Source organism: Apium graveolens, chromosome 11, assembly GCF_009905375.1.
Source record: "Apium graveolens cultivar Ventura chromosome 11, ASM990537v1, whole genome shotgun sequence".
Lineage (NCBI taxonomy): Eukaryota > Viridiplantae > Streptophyta > Magnoliopsida > Apiales > Apiaceae > Apium > Apium graveolens.
Genome location: NC_133657.1, coordinates 32,988,178 through 33,008,820, shown reverse-complemented (window position 1 = coordinate 33,008,820; position 20,643 = coordinate 32,988,178).

Here is a 20,643-nt window from a genome sequence, read left to right as displayed (position 1 = left end):
GTCCAGCAACTCTATTTTTGTCGAAATCGAGCCTCGCCGGATTATTTTTCGGCCACCGGATTCTGCAATTCGTTCGGCGGGTTCTTCAGTTATTGGGTGACCCGTTCGGGTCAATTTTGACCCGGGGATTGACCCGGTTTCGATCCATTGATGTTCTAAAAAATTTCTGAAATGTTGTTCTTGGACTTTAACCCCTGAAGTTTCCAGAACTTTACAAATTCTGGATTCCTGTTTTGCATTCTTTCAAATTTCGGATTTCTTTTTTTAAATTATTTTCAACATTGTTTTTAATTTCAAAAAAATCCGAAAATGATTATTTTAATTCCAAAAATTATTTTTATTTCAAAAATAAATCTGAATTAATTAGTTAATTAATTTCAGTTAATTTTTAATTGATTAATTGGTCAATTAATTCAAAAAATTAATTGATTAATTGATTTAATTAATTGTTAATTGATTTTAATTAATTATTTAATTAGATTTAATTACTTAAAAATGATTTAAAAATTTCGAAAAATAGTTTCGAGCTTTAAAATATTATTTTAAATTGTTTTCAAGACTCGATAATTATTATAAAATTGTTTTGAAGCCAGATTTGGCCGACCAAACCCTGTTTATTACTTTAAAATTGATCCAACGACCTGTTTTAATTCCGAAAAATGTTTTAAAAATTATTTTGAATACCTGAAAGCCTGTTTATAATCCGAGACTCCTTTATAAATGATATGTCATTGATTATTTGATGTGTTACGTGCTATATGTGACTTGTTGGTTAACTGTCGGTCTATATGTTCGATATTTACTTGTTTATAGCATAACTTTCAATCCGTTAATCGAATTTGGGTGAAACGAAGGGTAGATAGAAGTGTATGTCGAATAGAATCGTATGAGTTAAATATTGATAGATACTTATGATGCCTAGCAGAGTAAGCAAGGCGTAGTAAAGGGAAGCAGGTGATCAGAAAATGGAATCGACATGTAGAAAAATACAGCAAGTGGTTAGAAAATAGAATCGAGGCATAGGAAAAGTAGACGAGTGGTTGTTGAAGATAATCATTTGACGAATACAAGTGAAATTGGAATCGATTGTGATAAGACAAGTACTTCTAAACCTCTTCCAGGATATAATGCAAATGTTTTTAAATTCTCTCGTGAAATATTGTTAAGTATTCAAAATAGCTCTGTCTTATATTGTAAGTACTTTGAATCATTCAGCCTTGAACCTGAGCCACAACATTTGATCTTTGAGCCGTAAGCCTTATTTTTTGTGAACCATTTCTTGTTGATTTACCAGATACTAAACCACACAAACACGATACTACTCCATAAATATATATATCCATCATATACCAAACACTGGAATAGAATTGTTTAAACATACAGAAACTTTTATACTCAACCATACCTTGTGACATCAAAATACTAAAACCTTGTAAAAACATTATTCATCTAATACCCGATTATCCTACAGGCTGGAGGCCACTTCTTTTATATACTCTGACATACCCTTTTGGTACCCATGAATTTTCACCATGCTTTTATACAAATGTTTTATTGTTATTAATTATGATCCGATTTTATTGAATTATATTGTTTATCATATTGAACTGCTTTAGAATTGGATAGGTTTCTTTATGTGGACCAGATTCGTGGTCAGACCATATCGATGGTCAAGTTAGGCCAATATGTGCCTTGGATCCAGTTGTTAGAGCAGTGTTGTGTGCTTTGGTCAGGGTTAGTGCGTGACAGATCAGCAGCCTAACCTTGGTTTTAAAAACTTAAAATGAATATACAATTCTATTGGTTGTTTAACAAGAAACTTGATTCCTTTGAATCATCTTGTTTGATCATTGTTTAATCTCAGTTATTATTATTGTGACTTGTTGAGCTAGTTAGCTCACTCTCGCGAATTTTTTTATATACTTTACAATTAAGAAGGATATGGATGATAGTGAAGTTCCCCAGGCCAAAGTGCAAGCTAGGATTCCAGATTATGTTGGATCGAGGTAGCGGGAGCTTATTGCAGTAGTGAGATAGTAAGATTGTAAGAATAATTTTATTATCAGTGTAAGTTAAATTAGTTGGGATTTGGTAAGTTGTAATAAAAGTTAAAGTGGTGGTTTGTTTTCATACTTTAACCTGTTGCGATCCGTGGTTATGTAAAACAGGGTCATTGCAAATAATATTTCATATACAGGTTTATATATTGTGTATGTGTTGTGGACCCCAAACTTCTGACCCGGGTTTGGAGGGTGCCACAATATGAGTCATGTTGACTACTAGTGGATATGCAGAATAGGTTGATTAATTATAAATATGTGATGTCTTGTAATTCTGTATAAGTGAAATGGAGTAAAGTGACAAATAGCTACCCGACGGATGATCAACAAAGCTACCCAATGGATGATCAACAAAGCTCCCAATGGATGATCTACAAGACTCCCGACGGATGATCAAATTCAAATATCTGTTGACAGTGACAACACAGTCACATACGTCGGGTGTTTGCAAGAGGAATGTGGCAGCCTGTTAAGCAAGAATTTGAGAACAAAGAAGCATTACCATTTCCATGCAATTGTGAAGATATTCAAAGATGCTGGAATAGAGTAGTGAAGAAGCATAGAGTTAGACTAGATATATTTTGTTTTATTATCCTGTCTTATTGTCATGTAAACTTGGTGATATATAAACCAAGTATAGCTAGTAGAATATTTAACGAAGCAAACACTTTTCAAAGAGAGATAGAAAAAGCTTGTACCTGTCAAGAACCTCTCTGTAGTTTGATTGTTCAACTTGTAAAGCAGCTGTGAGCCATTTAAGCTTCACAGAGTTCTTATTGATATATATATATATATATATATATATATATCTGGTGGATACTTTCAAATTCACCAGAAAGTTTTAAAAGCCTTTGTTTTTCTTACTTTCATATTTTATCAAGTAAGAATAATTTTAGTTTTGAAAAAGTAGTCAGAATTACATTCAACCCCCCTTCTGTAATTCTTGTTTTATTGTTAAGGACTAACATTTATATTAACTGATAAAAACTTATTACAAACGTACTCTCTCGAAAGGATGAACAATTATCCTTGAGAGCTGTTAGGTTATGCAAAAGATATAAGAATGTCGCAATGCTTATAGCATAAACCCAAACTGTGCTTTATATAGAGCACAGTTACCAATGTATAAGGAATACTACTCTATTAAAAACAAGGAAACCTGTACAATTGCTTCTGAGATAAAGTCCCCTACCGTCTTGAGTTCCTGTTTCATTTTCCTCCTCGAAGATCAACTGACGTGACAAATACTGATTTTATTATCCGTTGACATCATCATCCGTTGATATCCTATCATCCATTGATATCTCATCATCCGTTGATGTCATCAGCATCCGTTGATATATAAGTTCTGAAGTGAACTTCTGATAGTTTCTGTTTGATATCATCAATTGCACCTAAAAATTTCCCCCAATTTGTTCATTATGGAATTATAGACAAGTTTCAATTGATGATGTCAAAACTATCTAAATGCAGGAATCAAGTATGCATATTCAATCTTGCTTCAGTGAATATCAAAATTTGAATCTTCATCTTGAACTGATTCTTTAACTTGAGTAATGTCAGAGGTTAATTCCACTTCCTCCGCTCAGAATGCTTCCAGAAATTCCTTCTTTGACAAGCTTGATTGATTTCTGCTTAAACTTATTTTTCTTCAGTATCATGAGATTGAACTTCTGTATAGATTGGATCTATCATAGTTTGAGATTTAGATTCCTTAGATACTGAATCCAGCTTTGGCTTTAGGCTTTAAAATCCTTGACTTTTCTTCTATCATCTCTTTTCCTTTAAGCTTCTTGTTAGTAGTTTCAATAACTTATGATCTGAGATATCTTTCATCTCCTTCCTGACTGATTTCCCTTATAACTATACCTCTGGTTGGTCTGTTAGAAGGATCATCTTTATAAAGTACTTGAGAAATAATAGCAATATCAGCATTTGCTGTCTCGATAGAATTTTTAAAGTCTTCCTCCATTTGCCTTAGCTGTTCAAGATCAACTCTAGGATTTTATTTTGCAAATATTATTCTACTCACCTCAGAGTAAAATAATTGAATCTTTGGATCCTTTAGAACATACTTGTCTTTCTTCCTTTAACTTTCAGAGTTTGAAGATATTGGCTTGCTTCAGCACCAGCTTCTCTCTCCAGAACACCTTGGTCTTCATCAGCAATAGGTGTGACTTGTGAAGATTGTTGCATTTTAGTAGTCACAGTCAAATCTTCCACTCTTCTTTCATTCCTCTTGCTTCTTCTTCCTTGTCTATACTGAAATCTAGTGATTGCTTTTGATGAACCACTAACTCCAACTAGCTCTTCACCTCTTCTCCTTTTGCTTTCGTTCTGTGAAGGTTTTGAAGAATGAGGAACTTGAGATGCTTGGACTTTTGACTTAGCTACATCAGGATTGGTAGCTCTTTTGATCAAGTCTCTCTTTCTTTTAACAGTAAGTGTCTTTTGAGAGACACTTGAGGTGGCTTCTGTTTAAGATTGTTTTAGTGTTTTTGAGTTGTTGTGCTGAGTTGAGCTACAGGGGGTTTCCGATGGTGATTTCCTGCAGCTTAGCACTTTGACGGTTAAGCAAATTATAAGTCTCAGGAAGCCTTTCCAAAAGCAAGTTTCTTGCAACTAAAGGTAACCTCAAAGGAGCTAAATGCAACCACTTTTCATGTTGTGAATTTAAGTTAGAAAAATCCCTTCTTGTCAACTAAAACACTGACACTATTTGGTTAGAGGGGATAAAGGTATTAGGAAAATAAACATTGAAAATCAACTGACAGAATCAAGTATAATATACTATATTTCTATCAGCATTTATCCTATCACCAGTAAAAGACAGAACTACTCTACCATAATCATAATGTGAACCATGAATTAGAGAGTACTATCTGCTGTGTCATAATGGGCAAGGCATCAAAGTTTGAAGATTTGTTGTTGAAAGCCTTTGTGATGCAATCAAAGAAAAAATACCATTCCTTCCTTAGCCCATTCCTTTTTAATTGACCAAGGTTCTTCAAATCCTTGTCATATCCAATCTCAGTAAAGAATCTCCTCATCTCAATATCACCTACCAAACTTGAGTAGGAGGTATGAGTAGGCAATTGTAATGCATCTTGTATATTTTGAGGAGTTACTATCCTTGTTGTATTGTCAAATTCAAAAAACAAGGCTTGGAGATCCATTGGCTCCTCCATCATTAAATATGCCAGTTCTCCAAATAGCAAGCACCTGGTCACCAGAGATTGTGAGTAGAGCTGTGAGAGCAAATCCAATCTCACTAGATCTAAGGTCCTGAAAAATGTGAAAATCAACTTTCACACTGTTGTTAGACAAGATAGCTGAATAGTTGTTAGTCACAAATTTTGCACCACCATAATTATAATGGTTTAGAAGCAACAGGTGAAGTCGTGGTTAACTTTTCAAGAAAGAATTACAAAGAGTATTTAGGGTTTCAGAGTTTATGATTTTGAGAAGATTAAAGTAGCAGAGAGAAGATAACACAAATAAGTAAAGTGTCATCTAAAATTAAAAAATGATTTTATATAACACTTTTCTCCACTAATTTAGTCACGTTCAGTTCAATAGGACATGTGACGATGTACGATTGACTAAAAAAGTAATCATGTAAATGTGTGTAACTGTATGCACAGTTCCCGAGAATAAAGTTAAGCATTAAACGAACATGTTCCGAATCTTACTCAACGGTAAACACCTGTAACCATGAAAAATTTCCCATCTGAGGCTAACTTCAACCTTGTAATTACAATGCTGATTTAAACAATATTCTTATCAAAATAGTCAATCAAAGTTTGACCATTAACAGCAGGTAATCACAATTATCAGGATTTATCAACTACTGACATAACCTATTAGTCAAAACAAGTTTAACTAATAACAGAGTTTATAAGCATACTCAGTAGTTTAACATGTAATTTTCACATAATATCATTTAGAATAATTTGCATGTTATCATGGCATCAAACATTTAGCACAATAATCAGTATCTAGCAAGTACTGATATATAATACGATACCATTCTTCAAAAATACCAGCATATATAATTATCAGAGTTTGAGAATTTTCCTGATATCATTCCTAATTCATTCATAAATCTTGTGAATATGGCTTCACAAAGAGGCTTGGTGAATATATCTGCTACTTGCTGATCTGTTGGAACAAATACCAATTCCATTATACCAGCTTTCACATACTCCATTATGAAATCGTATTTGATGCTGATGTGCTTAATCATTAAATGCTACATTGGATTTCCTGTCTTTGCAATAGCACTTTGATTATCACAATATATATGAATAGAAGAATAGTCTAACCCATAATCCTGCAGCTGATTCTTCGTCCAAAGAATCTGAGCACAATAGCTTCCTGCAGCAATATAATATGCTTCTGCAGTTGATGTGGAATTGACTTTTATTTCTTGCTATACCAAGAAACCAATCTGCCACCAAGGAATTGGCAGCTTCCAGAAGTGTTTTTCCTGTCTATTTTGCATCCTGCAAAATCACCATCTATGTAGTTAGTTATATCTACTGAAGATCGGTATTTAAATCTAACTTGGTTGAAGTGGCCATGGGAGTTGATGCAGTTGAGCAGTCTTGCATTCCAAATCTTTTGAGTAAGTTCCTGGTGTATTTCGAATGATTTATGAAGATTCCTTCATCAGTCTGTTTAACTTGTAACCCCAGAAAGTAACTCAATTCTCCCATCAATAACTCATTTGATATCTGGACTGCATTAGATCTTGTGAAACCACTCTCTAGCATAAATAGAGCAAGTGTTTCATACCAGGCCCTTGGAGCTTGCTTCAGTCCATAGAGTGATTTATCCAGTAAGTATACATGATCTGGATATTTTGGATCAATGAAGCCTGGAGGTTGTTCAACATAAACTTCTTCTTCAAGTTCTCCATTTAGAAATGCACTCTTCACATCCATTTGGAATACCTTAAACTTCTTGTGAGCAGCATAGGCAAGAAAGATCCTTATTGCCTCTAACCTTGCAACTAGAGCAAATATCTCATCATAATCAATGCCTTTTTGTTGTGAGTAACCCTTTGCAACCACTCTTGCTTTATTCCTTGTGATAATGCCCTCACTGTCAGTTTTATTTCTGAATACCCATTTTGTGCCAACTATAGATCTGTTCTTTGCTCTTGGCACAAGAGTCCGGACTTTATTCCTTTCAAATTCATTGAGTTACTCTTGCATTGATGTGACCCAGTCAGCATCTTGCAGAGCTTCTTCAACCTTCTTAGGTTCAGTTTGAGATAGAAAAGAATGGTAGAGACATTCATTCTGAGTGGCTTTTCTTGTTCTTACACCACTGTCATGGTTTCCAATGATTAAGTGAGGTGTATGTGACTTAGACCATTTTCTTGCAGATGGAAGTTGACTCCTGGAAGAAGAACCTCCCCCTTGAACCATGAATTCTCTGTTATTTCCTTGATTAGTACCACTATTGTTTCCCCATGCTCCCCCTGAATCAGTGTTCCCATTGTTATTAGTGTTTCTTGAGTTGAATCACTTACAGTAGTCTCTGGATTTGAGTCATGTTGCTCCCCCTCAACATATGCTTCAGTGTTAGAAGAATTTCCAGTGTTCTGTGGAACCTCAGAGCTTTGAGTAATATCAGGATTTACTATATCAGAGTCAGGATTTATAAGTTCAATATAAGATACTTCATTTTCAAATCTTAACTTATGTTAGGTCACACACACACTGTAGAGGGGGTGAATACAGTGTATATTACACTCAAATCGAACTTTAAGAACTTAAGTAACAGAAAACAAACTTTATTGAAACAATAAACTCTGTTACAGTATGGAACTGTTACCTCTCAGTGATGAACAAATATCACGAGAGCTGCTAGGGTTACAATGAATAATCTTCTCTAATAATGATAACACTTATAGTGTAAACCCTATGTCTGTGTTTATATACTACACAGTTACAAGATAATCGCTAATTGATATGGAATATAATTCTGCTTCCTAAAATATATCAATCAGATATCTTTTCTTCCAAGTATTCTATTCTTTACGGAATTCCTTCTTCATGCATATCTCTTCTTATGTTTATCTTGATCTTCTTTCCTTTAATCAGCTACTGTCCTTATCTGATTGTCCTTCAGCACTTAAGTTCTGATATCTATCTTCTGATGATTATCTCCTGATAACATACGTACTGATATCCTTAAGTCCTGACTTCCAATATAAGTACTGATCAACAGTTAAGTACTGATTTTATCCTGTTCAAGTAAGATCTGAAAGCTAAACATAAAACATATTAGCCATGACATTATCAAATATATCTAACAATCTCCCCCAACTTGTAAATTAACATAATATACAAGTTTAACAGATATTTGATGATGTCAAAAACATTAAGTACAAATGCATGAGAATTAGACTAGATAACTACAACTTACAGTCCTTAAAGCTTTTACCAATTTCAACTTCTGATAACAACTTCAGTATGTATAAATATCAGTATTTAAGCAGTTGTAGATCTTCAACTTGGCTTCATCATTTTCTGATCTCTCTGATGTCAGGAGTTGTTCTGAGATAGTTTTTCAACAAACATTTCTCAGCATATCTTAGTTCATCAATCATTCTCCTTTTAACATCTTTAAGCTCTGCAGTATCTTCACCAGTTTGAAAGATTGCAGCTCTGAGATCATTGATCTTTGCTTTTCTCAACTCCTGATCTAGTCTTATGACATAAGCTTTGTCAGACTCCAGATTGAATTCAAGTCCCTTAATACCAAGATATGTTCTGATCTGTGCAGTATTAGGCTTCATATCAACAATATCACCATTGTGATCTCTGTACTTTGGAACATATATGTTGTCAGACTTAACAGAATAAAGCATTTTCTGTCTCTAAATCTGTTCTTTTAAGTAGTTTGCAGCAGTCTCTGTTATTCTGTCATCCACTTGAAGTAAGAAAAGTACATGCTCCAATTCTTCAAAATACTTCAATGGAATGGCATTTTGTCTTATATGATAAACCCTACCATCTGTCATGAAATACAACATGATGTATTCTTTCAAGTAGGTATGGTAAACCATCTGTACAGATTCCAGTTGATTCAATCTCTCAGGAGTTGCTCCAATACCTGGTTCACTCAAGGAAGTTGGATCATTGGTAGTGTTGTGTACTCTTCTTTCATCAGCACTTCCCAATCCAGTTTTATCTCTAGCTTCCTTTCCAGTAACTACTCTTGCTTCAAAACCACTTGCAGTAGTCTTCAAAGATTGAGTTTATTTTGCTTTAGTGAATCCTGGTAGGAGTGTCTTTGATCTATTTTCTGATATCAAGTTAACTTGAGCTCTGTCAGAGGTTACTTGATTTTTCTGAATATCAGAACGTACAATTTCTTGACTCTGAACAACTTGAGCCATGTCAGAGGTTGTTTTAAGAACTTTTCTTGAAGTCAGAGCAAGATCATCCTTTTCATCAGTAATTTCTTCATCCTCAGGAGGTACATAAACCTTGATAGGTTCACCAACCTTTTCTTTACCCTTGGATCTTGGATCTATCTGTGGTTGTGATCTAGCCAACGTTGCTTCAGTATGTGTCCTTTCTTTGATCACAATGCCTTTGAGTTTTGGAAGTGAATTTTTACCAGAAGCTTCAGATTTAGATGTGACTTTCTCTGATTTAAGTCTAGCTTCTTCTTCCTTTAAACTTTCCATGTCCATTCCTGGATTTTCTTGAAGAAATAACTGTCTTGACATTTCCTCATCGAGATCTAGAAGTTCATCAGAACTTATCCTTTTACCAGCAGCAGAACTTATTCTTTTCCCAGTATCAGAACTTGTCCTATGACTAGCTTGTCTTGATGTAAACCTTCTACCTTGACTATGACCGCTACCCATTCCAGAGTATCCTTGATCATCATTTCCATCATCCTTTCCTTGCAGTGTCTTGTTAGTGTTGCATTTGGACTTAATTACCTTCTCCCCCTTTTTGGCATCAGCAGGTAGTAAAAGAGAGATAAGTAATTCCACTGAGGATTGGATTTCAGTAAGTTGCGATTGCTGAGAAGCTTGATTTGTCAGAATGTCATTAATCTGAGCTTGTTGTTTCTCTTGAGTTTTCTCAATATAAGCAATCCTGTCAATGGTAGGTTGAAAGAACTTTTTCTTATCAATTTTCCAAACTTGTTCTTGTTTGATAAAGTTCTCCTGAATCTTGTGTAGCTCTGCATGAGTAGTTGAATGAAGACCTTGTAGATGTTTAATACTCAATGCAGTGACTCTAAGCTGGGTTTTTAAATCATCAGAATTTAACATTTCATCAGCTTTAGTCAAGTGCTCAGCAAGATGTATTGCAGTTGGAACACATGAAACTGAGTTCCATTCCTTAGTCCACTCCTGACCTGCAGGAGTTTTGTAACACCCCCAGATCCGGGGTCGGGGATCCGGGTCGTCACGGTCTTTCTTTCCACAATATCACTTCACTTAATTAATAATAATAACCTTATGCTGTGACCCCACACTAACACACACCACAACCCGTTATAGTCTCAGAGATGAAATTGAAATAAGTACAAGTCTTTGAATCCACAATTTAAAAGTTATTACAACCCAAAACGATTACTTGATAAATTTACAGTTAATTGCCATTATCTGCCACAAGTTATAATTATACATAATTGATTCTCAAAAGTAGATGGTCTGATCTACAATAGATCTACCTCTGCAGCTATAGTAGCTACAACATCATCGGGAAGACGCGGGACGCTTCCCACGCGCTTGCGCTGGGTCTGCTGGAGTCTGGCCATCTTTCCTAACTGTTGTTGTGTGATGAAGAAATAAAGCAAGAGTGAGCCTTACAGCTCGCAAGATAATATATAGTGATAACAATAATATAAGTATCTAAATGGATACTTACTAGAATCTTTTATCATGCATAAGATAATTACTTACTAGATATAAGTAAAAACAAGGGATGAAGTTACCAAATACTTCACTATACTTATATCATTTAAAAAGCTGCTTGAACTACCACTGTTCAAAGTATAATGAGCTTTCAACAGTTCATCAGATAGATGAGACTACAAGACAAGATTTGAATAGATTAAATCTTTGAAATATTATTAAAAGAAATGAAGTTATGATATACTTCATTAAGTTCTGATATATATATATATATCCACATATACATCTTCTTTATACAATTTCCTGAAAACCTCTGTCATGTAAAGTATGAACAGAATTTCAATATCCAATAAATTTGGAAAGGAAAAGAATTTGGCATAAACCAGATATCTTGCTGATCAGGCAAAGATACCCATAAGTAACCTTTTCTACTAGTAGATGGACGAATTCCCCACTGGTCATCACCCTGGTCGTAATAGGACCTTATGCTGGACTGCCACTCAGCCACTTATGCATTTGATGGACTCCCACTGAGCCACTTACACTATCATGGATGCCCACTGAGCCCAAGTTGCTTATGCCGACTCAATAGATGGACTTACTTCCCGAACGTTGGGTAAGTAATCAATTCATTTACCAAAACTGCAACCGTGTTGCGAATATAAAATACACCACAGAGTCGGATCCCTCAGGTTTTGAGCGAGTATTTAAATCCCCTTAAAAAGGAAGATCTTAAATATAAAAATGAGTTTTGGGATCCGCCCTAACTTTTAAAAATCATTTTGAAGACTCGAAAACACTTTAAAGAGTGTTTGGAGTAAAGCTGATTTAATAAAGTAAATCAGTCCCCAGAATATTTAGAAAATGTCTGAATATTATTATTTAAATAATATTTCCATAAAGAATAATCTTTATAAAAATAATTGAAGTAGAAGTATTAAAACTTATACTTGAAACGAGTATTAAATAACCAAAGATATACTTATATGAAAGTACTATCTTTATTTGAATAATCGAAAATAAGTTTGATCATTGACACCTTATTCTTTAATAAAATAAAGAATAAATCTCAGCAAATAATCGGAGTCATAGATCCTCAAATGAATATTCAAAAATATTCATTAAATAATATAAACTGAGTCATAAGCCCTCGAATGAATATTCAAAATAATATTCATTTAATATAAAGGAGTCATAAGCCTTCGAATAATATTCGAAATAATATTCAATAATAAAATAAAGTTAAAGTTATCGAATAAACCTTATTCGATTAATAGTTTTGAAAACTATGACCATATATATATATAAGTATATATATATATATTTATATCCATATATACAAAATCTACTCGGGATCCTCGACTCCCGGTTTTAGAAAATATTTTCACCTTTGCGTCCCTATACTAAGGGTATATGCAAATTACCGCTATCCTCTAGCATAGGTATTATCAACTGAATCAACAGATATATATGGAAAGAATAGGAAACAGGCATGCATATATATATACCATAGTAGCATGCTTCAATATATTGCAATATTTGCTAATTAACCAACATGCATCTATCGCAAGATAATGCAAATACATATATACATCACAACAACAGTTATAACGGTTAGAAAACTTGCCTGAGCGACTTGGGGTGATAAAAGGCTCGGGACGAGTTTGGTAACCTATAAACAACAAGTAAGTTGGAATTAAACCAAAGTCACTTGTAAATCTATACTTTAACTAACTTAGACTCTAACGCTTGTTTTGCGCTTACTGATTCGCTTAAGTCACTCGAGTACCCTCGGCTCCACCATTTTTAATAATTTAACCTTTACGAGTTTTAAGACGATTCCTTCGCGAGTGTCTTACCAAATGCCTAACACACTTACCATAAATGTTTCATGCATCAAATAACCCTTTTTGGTCTTTAACCTTTGTTTCAAAGTAAGGCGAGGGGAAAAGTTTCGTTCGCGAAACGCCGTTACTTGAAACGGTCGTTTCTCCTAAACCGTGCATCGGAATCGAACGAACTACATATCAAAACGAAGCTCGTAACACGAACTATCTAAACATGGCAATGGTCATAATCTAGCAGGGGGTTCTCGGGTCCTAATGTTATATACAAAAACAGTCTAAAGAAAATCGGACGTTACGACGACTATGTTTACGCGATTTCCCAATTTAAAACCATTCAAAACCAACCCAATTCAACCTCAAATCCAACATACAACCAACATCCATCCTTATCACATCATAACAACCCCAACCAATTCAATTTTAACATTCATACTTATGCCTAAGCTTAACTTTAACCATACTTAAGTTCTTTTAATCAAAACAACAACATCTACCATTCCATTTCACTACCATTTCAAATCCCAAACTCTAAATCACAACATCAAGCTACAATATCACCTTACTAATAAAAATCATCTTATAATACATAGGAATCTAGGGTTTGGAGATGATATACCTTCCTTGAAGTGGTGGGAGGAGCTAGGAAGCCTTAAGAAGCTTTGAGAAGTCTTAGGAATGCTTGGATCTTCAAGGAAAACAAGAAAAATTTCAAGTTAAAAAACTTGAAAACACTATTCATAGTCTTCTTCTTTGATTAAATGAAGAAGATTGAGAAGGAATTAATGGCTTAAACTCATGATATAGCCCTAACTAAGCATGAAGATGATTAGGGAATAAACTCACCAATTTAGGAAGCTTGGATCTTTGATTTTGAATTTTCTTGCCTTTTGCAATAGTAAAAAGCCGAGAGCTCTTCAAGAACAATGCCTTGGTTTCTTTTTGATTTTTGATGAAGAATGAATTTGCTTGGCTTGGTTGATTTGTTTTTGTGTTTGATTTAGTCAATTACCTATTTGCCCTTGATTTTGTGTGGTTAAAAAGCCACCACATCTCCTTCCTTCCCATGTCATGCCTATGTCATGTGGTGATGTCATCTTTCCCTCCTTGTCCTCTTCTCATTGGTTGGGTGACATCACTCTCTCTAATCCCTTTGATTAACTCCCTAATTGTTTGCCTAATGACCGCTGATCTGTTATACGGTTCGCTTAACTTTCGTTCTCGTTTATCGTTTGAAGGATCATACCCGGGATCTTATTACTTAGGTTCACTTAACCTTTCTCAATACATTATATTCCTTTTTATGATCCTCTATTATAATCCTTTAATTTAAATCCTTTTTATCCTGTTACCTTATACTCAATCCTCTCCGTATCTAGTGGATTTCCGGGAAAACCAAAGTGTTCGGAATTGGATTCTGGCGATCTTTACATACACTCATATACCATATAGAGTACTAATAAAATCTCAGAATATCCATTATAGAACCCCTACATAGTGTGGCATGAAAAATTTTCTCATTTAGCAAAAACACTATTCACAAGGGTTACAAAAAGTTGAAAATTTCGGGGGTTATTACAGTCTCCCCTCCTTAAAAGGATTCCGTCCCGGAATCAAACAGAAAACAAATGGGGGTACTTTTCTAGCATTGTGCTCTCTAGTTCCCAAGTTGATTCTTCCACATTATGATTCTGCCATAGTACTCTGACTAGCTTGATCACTTTGTTCCGAAGCACCTGCTCCTTCTTATCTATAATCCTTACTGGCTTCTCCACGTAAGTTAGATCTGGCTGCATATCCACCTGCTCGTACTCCACTATGTGTCTGGCATCCCGATGATACTTCCTTAGCATTGACACATGGAACACATTATGAACTTGTTGCAAATTAGGGGGTAAGGCTAGCTCGTAAGCTAACTTTCCAATCCGTCTTAATATCTCAAAAGGTCCAATGTATCTTGGACTTAGTTTTCCTTTCTTTCCGAACCTCATTAATCCCTTCCAAGGGGATACCTTTAGCAGTACTAAGTCCCCTACTTCATATTCCTTGTCCTTTCGGGCTAGGTCTGCATATTTCTTCTGTCTGTCTTGGGCTGCTACAAGTCGCCCTCTGATTAGATCCACTCTATCTTTGGTCCTTTGGACCATTTCGGGTCCGAGCATCTTCCGCTCCCCCACTTCATCCCAGTATAAGGGAGATTGACACCTTCTTCCATACAGGGCCTCATAAGGCGGCATTCCAATGCTAGCATGAAAGCTATTGTTATAAGAAAACTCGATCAACGGCAAGTGATCATCCCAACTCCCTTTAAAGTCTATTGCACAGACTTTCAACATATCCTCTAGTGTCTGGATGGTCCTTTCACTCTGCCCATCCGTCTGGGGATGATACGCGGTACTCATATTTAACTTGGTCCCCGCACATTCCTGAAAGCTCCTCCAAAATCTGGAGTTGAACCTGGGGTCTCGGTCTGAGACAATGGACGCTGGGACTCCATATCGCGTTACTATTTCCTTAAGGTAAATGTCCACCAGTCTATCGACTGTGTATCTCTCATTAATAGGAATGAAATGAGCTGACTTTGTCAGTCGGTCTATAATTACCCAAATGGCGTCGTGATTGGCTTTCGTCCTTGGCAAGCCTACAACAAAATCCATCGCTATCTGTTCCCATTTCTATTCGGGAATCTCCAGGGGTCGTAAGAGTCCACTGGGTCTCTGGTGCTCTGCCTTTACCCTTTGGCAAGTCAAACATTTGCTTACTCATTCTGCTACGTCCCTCTTCATGTTGGGCCACCAGTAATATTCCTTCAAATCCCTATACATCTTGGTACTTCCCGGGTGAATGGAATACCTTGAACTATGGCTTTCATCCAATATCACATCTTTAAGCTCTTGAACATTCGGAACCCAAATCCGGTAGGAGTACCTCATTATCCCTTTATCATCTTTCTCAGTATGGATCTCCTCTCCAGTCATTGACTCTCTGCCTTCATTCATTATTTTCTCCTGGTACAATCTGATCTTTTCCAATAACTCTGGCTGCATTGAGATCTCAAAAAGCTTTTCAGTTCCGGTTCCGGTTACCTTTACTTCTATTTCCATTCTCTCAAAATCCCTTATCAATTCTTCCGAAGTCGTTATCATTCTGAGTCTTTCCTTTCTACTAAGGGCATCAGCCACCACATTGGCTTTCCCTGGATGATAGAGAATCTCACAATCATAGTCCTTGATTAGTTCTAACCATCTCCTCTGGCGCATGTTGAGCTCTTTCTGCATAAATATGTACTTGAGGCTCTTATGGTCTGTGAAAATCTCGCACTTCTCTCCATACAAGTAGTGCCTCCAAATTTTTAAGGCAAATACTATTGCCGCGAGCTCAAGGTCATGAGTAGGATATCTAACCTCGTATTCCTTCAATTGTCTCGACACATACGCAATCACCTTACCGTGCTGCATAAGCACACATCCTAATCCTTTGTGCGACGCGTCACTATATATCACAAAATCTCCTTTTCCGTCCGGCAATGCCAATACCGGAGCTGTTATCAACCTTTTCTTTAATTCCTGAAAACTGTTCTCGCATTTCTCCGTCCATTCAAACTTCTCTGTCTTACGAGTAAGTCGTGTCAAAGGGGCTGCAATCTTCGCAAAGTCCTGTACAAATCTACGATAGTAGCCGGCCAATCCTATGAAACTCCTTACCTCTGTGGGTGTGGTTGGCCTTTCCCAATTTGAGACCGCCTCTATCTTGGAGGGGTCGACCAATACTCCTTCTTTATTGATCACATGTCCTAAAAACTATACTTCATTCCGCCAGAATTCACACTTCGAGAATTTGGCATATAACTGTTCCTCTCTGAGTATTCCTAGAGCTATCCTCAAATGCTCTGCATGTTCTGTCTCAGTCCTTGAGTAGATCAAAATATCATCGATAAAAACTATCACACATTTGTCCAAGTACTTCTTAAATACTCTATTCATTAAATCCATGAAAGCCGCTGGGGCGTTGGTTAATCCAAAGGACATTACCAAGAACTCATAATGCCCATACCTGGTACGGAACGCTGTCTTGGAAATATCTTCGGGTTTAATCTTTAATTGGTGGTATCCAGTTCTCAGGTCGATCTTGGAAAAATAAACAGCATCCTTTAGCTGGTCGAACAGATCGTCTATTCTAGGTAATGGGTACCTGTTCTTTATGGTTAGCTTGTTCAACTCTCGATAGTCTATGCACAGCCTCATGCTCCCATCTTTCTTCTTAACAAATAAAACTGGTGCTCCCCATGGAGACACACTGGGTCTTATCATACCCTTATCCAAGAGTTCCTGCAATTGGATAGCTAATTCCTTCATTTCTAACGGGGCTAACCGGTAAGGTGCTTTTGAAACTGGCGCCGTCCCTGGGGCCAACTCAATAGCAAATTCAATCACTCTATCGGGTGGTAATCCCGGAAGGTCTTGTGGGAATACATCTTCAAATTCGTTGACTACTGGAATATCTTGTAAGTTAGGCACCTCCTTCTGCGTGTCCACCACATAGGCTAGGTAGGCCTCATTTCCTTTTCGTAACATCCTTTTGGCCTGGGCCATAGTCAAAAATTTCTGCGTCTGCCTCTTTCCTCTAAATATAACTTCTTTCTTCCCTGGGACATTTAGCTTAACTTTCTTCCCTTTACAGTCTATCTGAGCATCATTGCTAGATAGCCAGTCCATTCCCAAAATTACATCAAACTCCCCTAATTTAAAAGGAATCAGATCAACACTAAAGGATTGCTCCCCTATGCCTATCTCACAGGCGGGGTGAATCTGGTTAACAGGAATAATTTCATGATTGGCTATTTCTACTTGCAAGGGTTCTATCAAGGGTTCAGCCTTAAGTCTTAACTTACGCGCAAAGTCCTTTGATATAAAAGATTTAGTTGCTCCTGAATCAAATAAAACATTTGCATTGACTGAATTTAGAGAAAGGGTACCTGCTATCACATCTGAATCTTTCATAGCATCCTGGACTGTCATGTTGAAAGTCCTCGCAGTAGGTGGCTTATTAGAAGCAGCCCTGCTTGCTCCCGAAGCTGCTGGTTTGTTCATTGGGCATTCCCTCTTCCAATGACCTGGGCGTCCGCACTGATGACAAGTGGTGGTTGGAATGACGGCAGGGGTTGATGATGGACACTTAGTTGAATAGTGGCCTTCCCGACCGCACTTAAAGCAGGTTACTGGCTTTCCTTTACACTCCCCAGTGTGATTCCTTCCACATATGTTACAGGCTGGCAATGGGGGTCGAGACTGGTTGGAATAGGACATTCTTGATTTCTGGCCGCCCTGGCTCACACTCACACTCATTGGCCGCTTAAACCCAGTGTTCCTTCCTGGTAGGGACACTGCTCCTCGATTAAATCTAGTTGGGAAGCTCCTTCCTGCGGAACCTCCACCCATGCTCATACTTTTCCTCTTTATTCCTTTCTTCTCTCTTTCCTTCTGTATCTGTTCACTTCCAACTTCTACAATCGTTGCCTTTTGCACCAGAGTGGCATAGTCCATAAGCTCAAGGATTGCCACCCTATTCTGAATCCACGGTTTCAGTCCCTGCTAAAACCTCCTAGCTTTCTTTTCCTCGGTGCTCACAAACTCCGGCACAACCTTGATAACTCAGTAAATTTCGCTTCGTACTCTGCTACAGACAAGTTATTCTGCTTTAGCTCCAAGAACTTGAGCTCCATCTGGTTTTCCATAAACCTCGGGAAATACTTTCCCAGAAACAACTGACTAAATCTCTCCCAGGTTATAATAGCATCTGTCTCCATGTTTTTCTTGGCCTCCAACCAGTAGTTAGCTTCTCCTTTCAGAAGGTAGGTAGCAAATACAGTCTTCTGTGCCTCATCGGTACTCAAAATCTCAAAGGATTTCTCCATTTCCTTTAACCATGCCCTTGCCTCAACTGGGTCGGCTGATCCGTGGAACTCAGGGGGCTTAAGGGACTTAAAAGCCCTGAAAGAGTTTGCCACAGTATTGTTATTTCCTTGAGGGGGTGGGTTGGGTTGACGTTCCAAATTCTGCCTTAGGAGTTGCATGAACTGGCCCATGGGATCCATGCCTGGGTTTGGTACTGGTTGCTCAACCTCGGTTTCTCCTTCTTCAGCCTCTATCTCAAATCCCTCAACATCATATGTTTCCTCTTCCTCTTCATACAGGGAGTCATCATGTTCCACATAATCCTCATCTTCCTCTTCACTGTGTTCCTGGTTCCTATCATCCTGTTTATGGCTTCCCTGGTCCTCAGATCCAGGGTTCGCCCTAGTTCCAATCTTTCTTGGCGGCATGATTCTGATAATAAAAAAAATTATTGGGAAAATTCAACGTTAGGTCACAATCATATACAACATTGTGCCTTGCACAGCTCTTATAATGGGGAGAACGTATATCGCAATTCTATTATTTTAAGAAAGTTCTAATATGAAGTGCAGTAATAATAATGATAAAAACAGTGATCCCGTCACTAATGAACTGAACCAAAGGAAACAAATATATACATAATACGAGAAATACATAGTTTGATCTGGTCAAAAGTACAACAGTGCTACAGTCATCTGTCCAAAAAGTGATACACAAGAGTCTATCTGTCTAGTCAGAAAAAGGGATGCTATATACAAGTCAACTATCCCGGGAAATTGGCTCTTACTAAGGCCTCGGCTAACTAGACAACTAGACTATTCCATCATCAATCCTGAATCACACACCGGAGCGGGTCAGCTCCCATACCCTTTCCATCGCACGTCGGAAGATATAGTCGGCCTGCCGCCTGGAGATCCTACCATGCCTGTCCCCCTGGAGCGATCTGAGCCTCGCTCGGGATGTGAGCTCTATCCCCGTAAGCTCCCTCCTCAAGGATCGGGGTATAGAAGCCCTAGTCTCATAAGCTCGGGTATGCCTACCCGCCCTCTCTGCATCCAACTCCCTCCTGGCCTCATCCAGTCGGCCCTCGGCAACAGCCACTCGGGTCCTCAGAACATCCTGAACATATCCATGAGCTAACGAAGACTGCCTGTGGGCAGGGTCAAGAGGTGGTGAATCCGGAGCCGCTGAGGGTGCCTCTTTGGTCTGCCTAGGCTCGGAAGTATGGGTCTCTGAGCTGTCATCATCGGGAATCCAGGATAGTGGTGGAGGGGTAGGGGCTCTGACCACCGGAAGTGTGGGTAATGGGGTACCAGCATGCACTACCATAGGTCCAACACGCTCCTCAGCTACTGGGACCTCATCTGGGTCCTCCTCATCTGGAATAGCAATAACCTCTGTCTCTGACTCCTCTGAGAGGTCCTCCTCATCTGAAATAGCAATGACCTTCGTCTCTGACTCCTCTGAGGGGTCCTCCTCATCCTCCTCCATCTCAGGCTCCTCCTGATCCTCAACATCTAGCAGTGCCTCATCAGGTTCATGCTCGAACATCTCAGGGTCCTCTATCTCAGGCGCCTACACATTAAATGAGCTAAGTTACTATCATGATACTTATAAGGGTTCCCGTAAGGGTTTTAACTGTCAGCACTACTTTAAGTAGTCCGACCATGAACTTGGCAAGAGTTCTTATTATCTTTGTGAGTTTGTTATTATATCCTCGCATCATCTCTGAGGTTTATAACGCTTGGCTCTGATACCATTTCTGTAACACCCCCAGATCCGGGGTCGGGGATCCGGGTCGTCACGGTCTTTCTTTCCATAATATCACTTCACTTAATTAATAATAATAACCTTATGCTGTGACCCCACACTAACACACACCACAACCCGTTATAGTTTCAGAGATGAAATTGAAATAAGTACAAGTCTTTGAATCCACAATTTAAAAG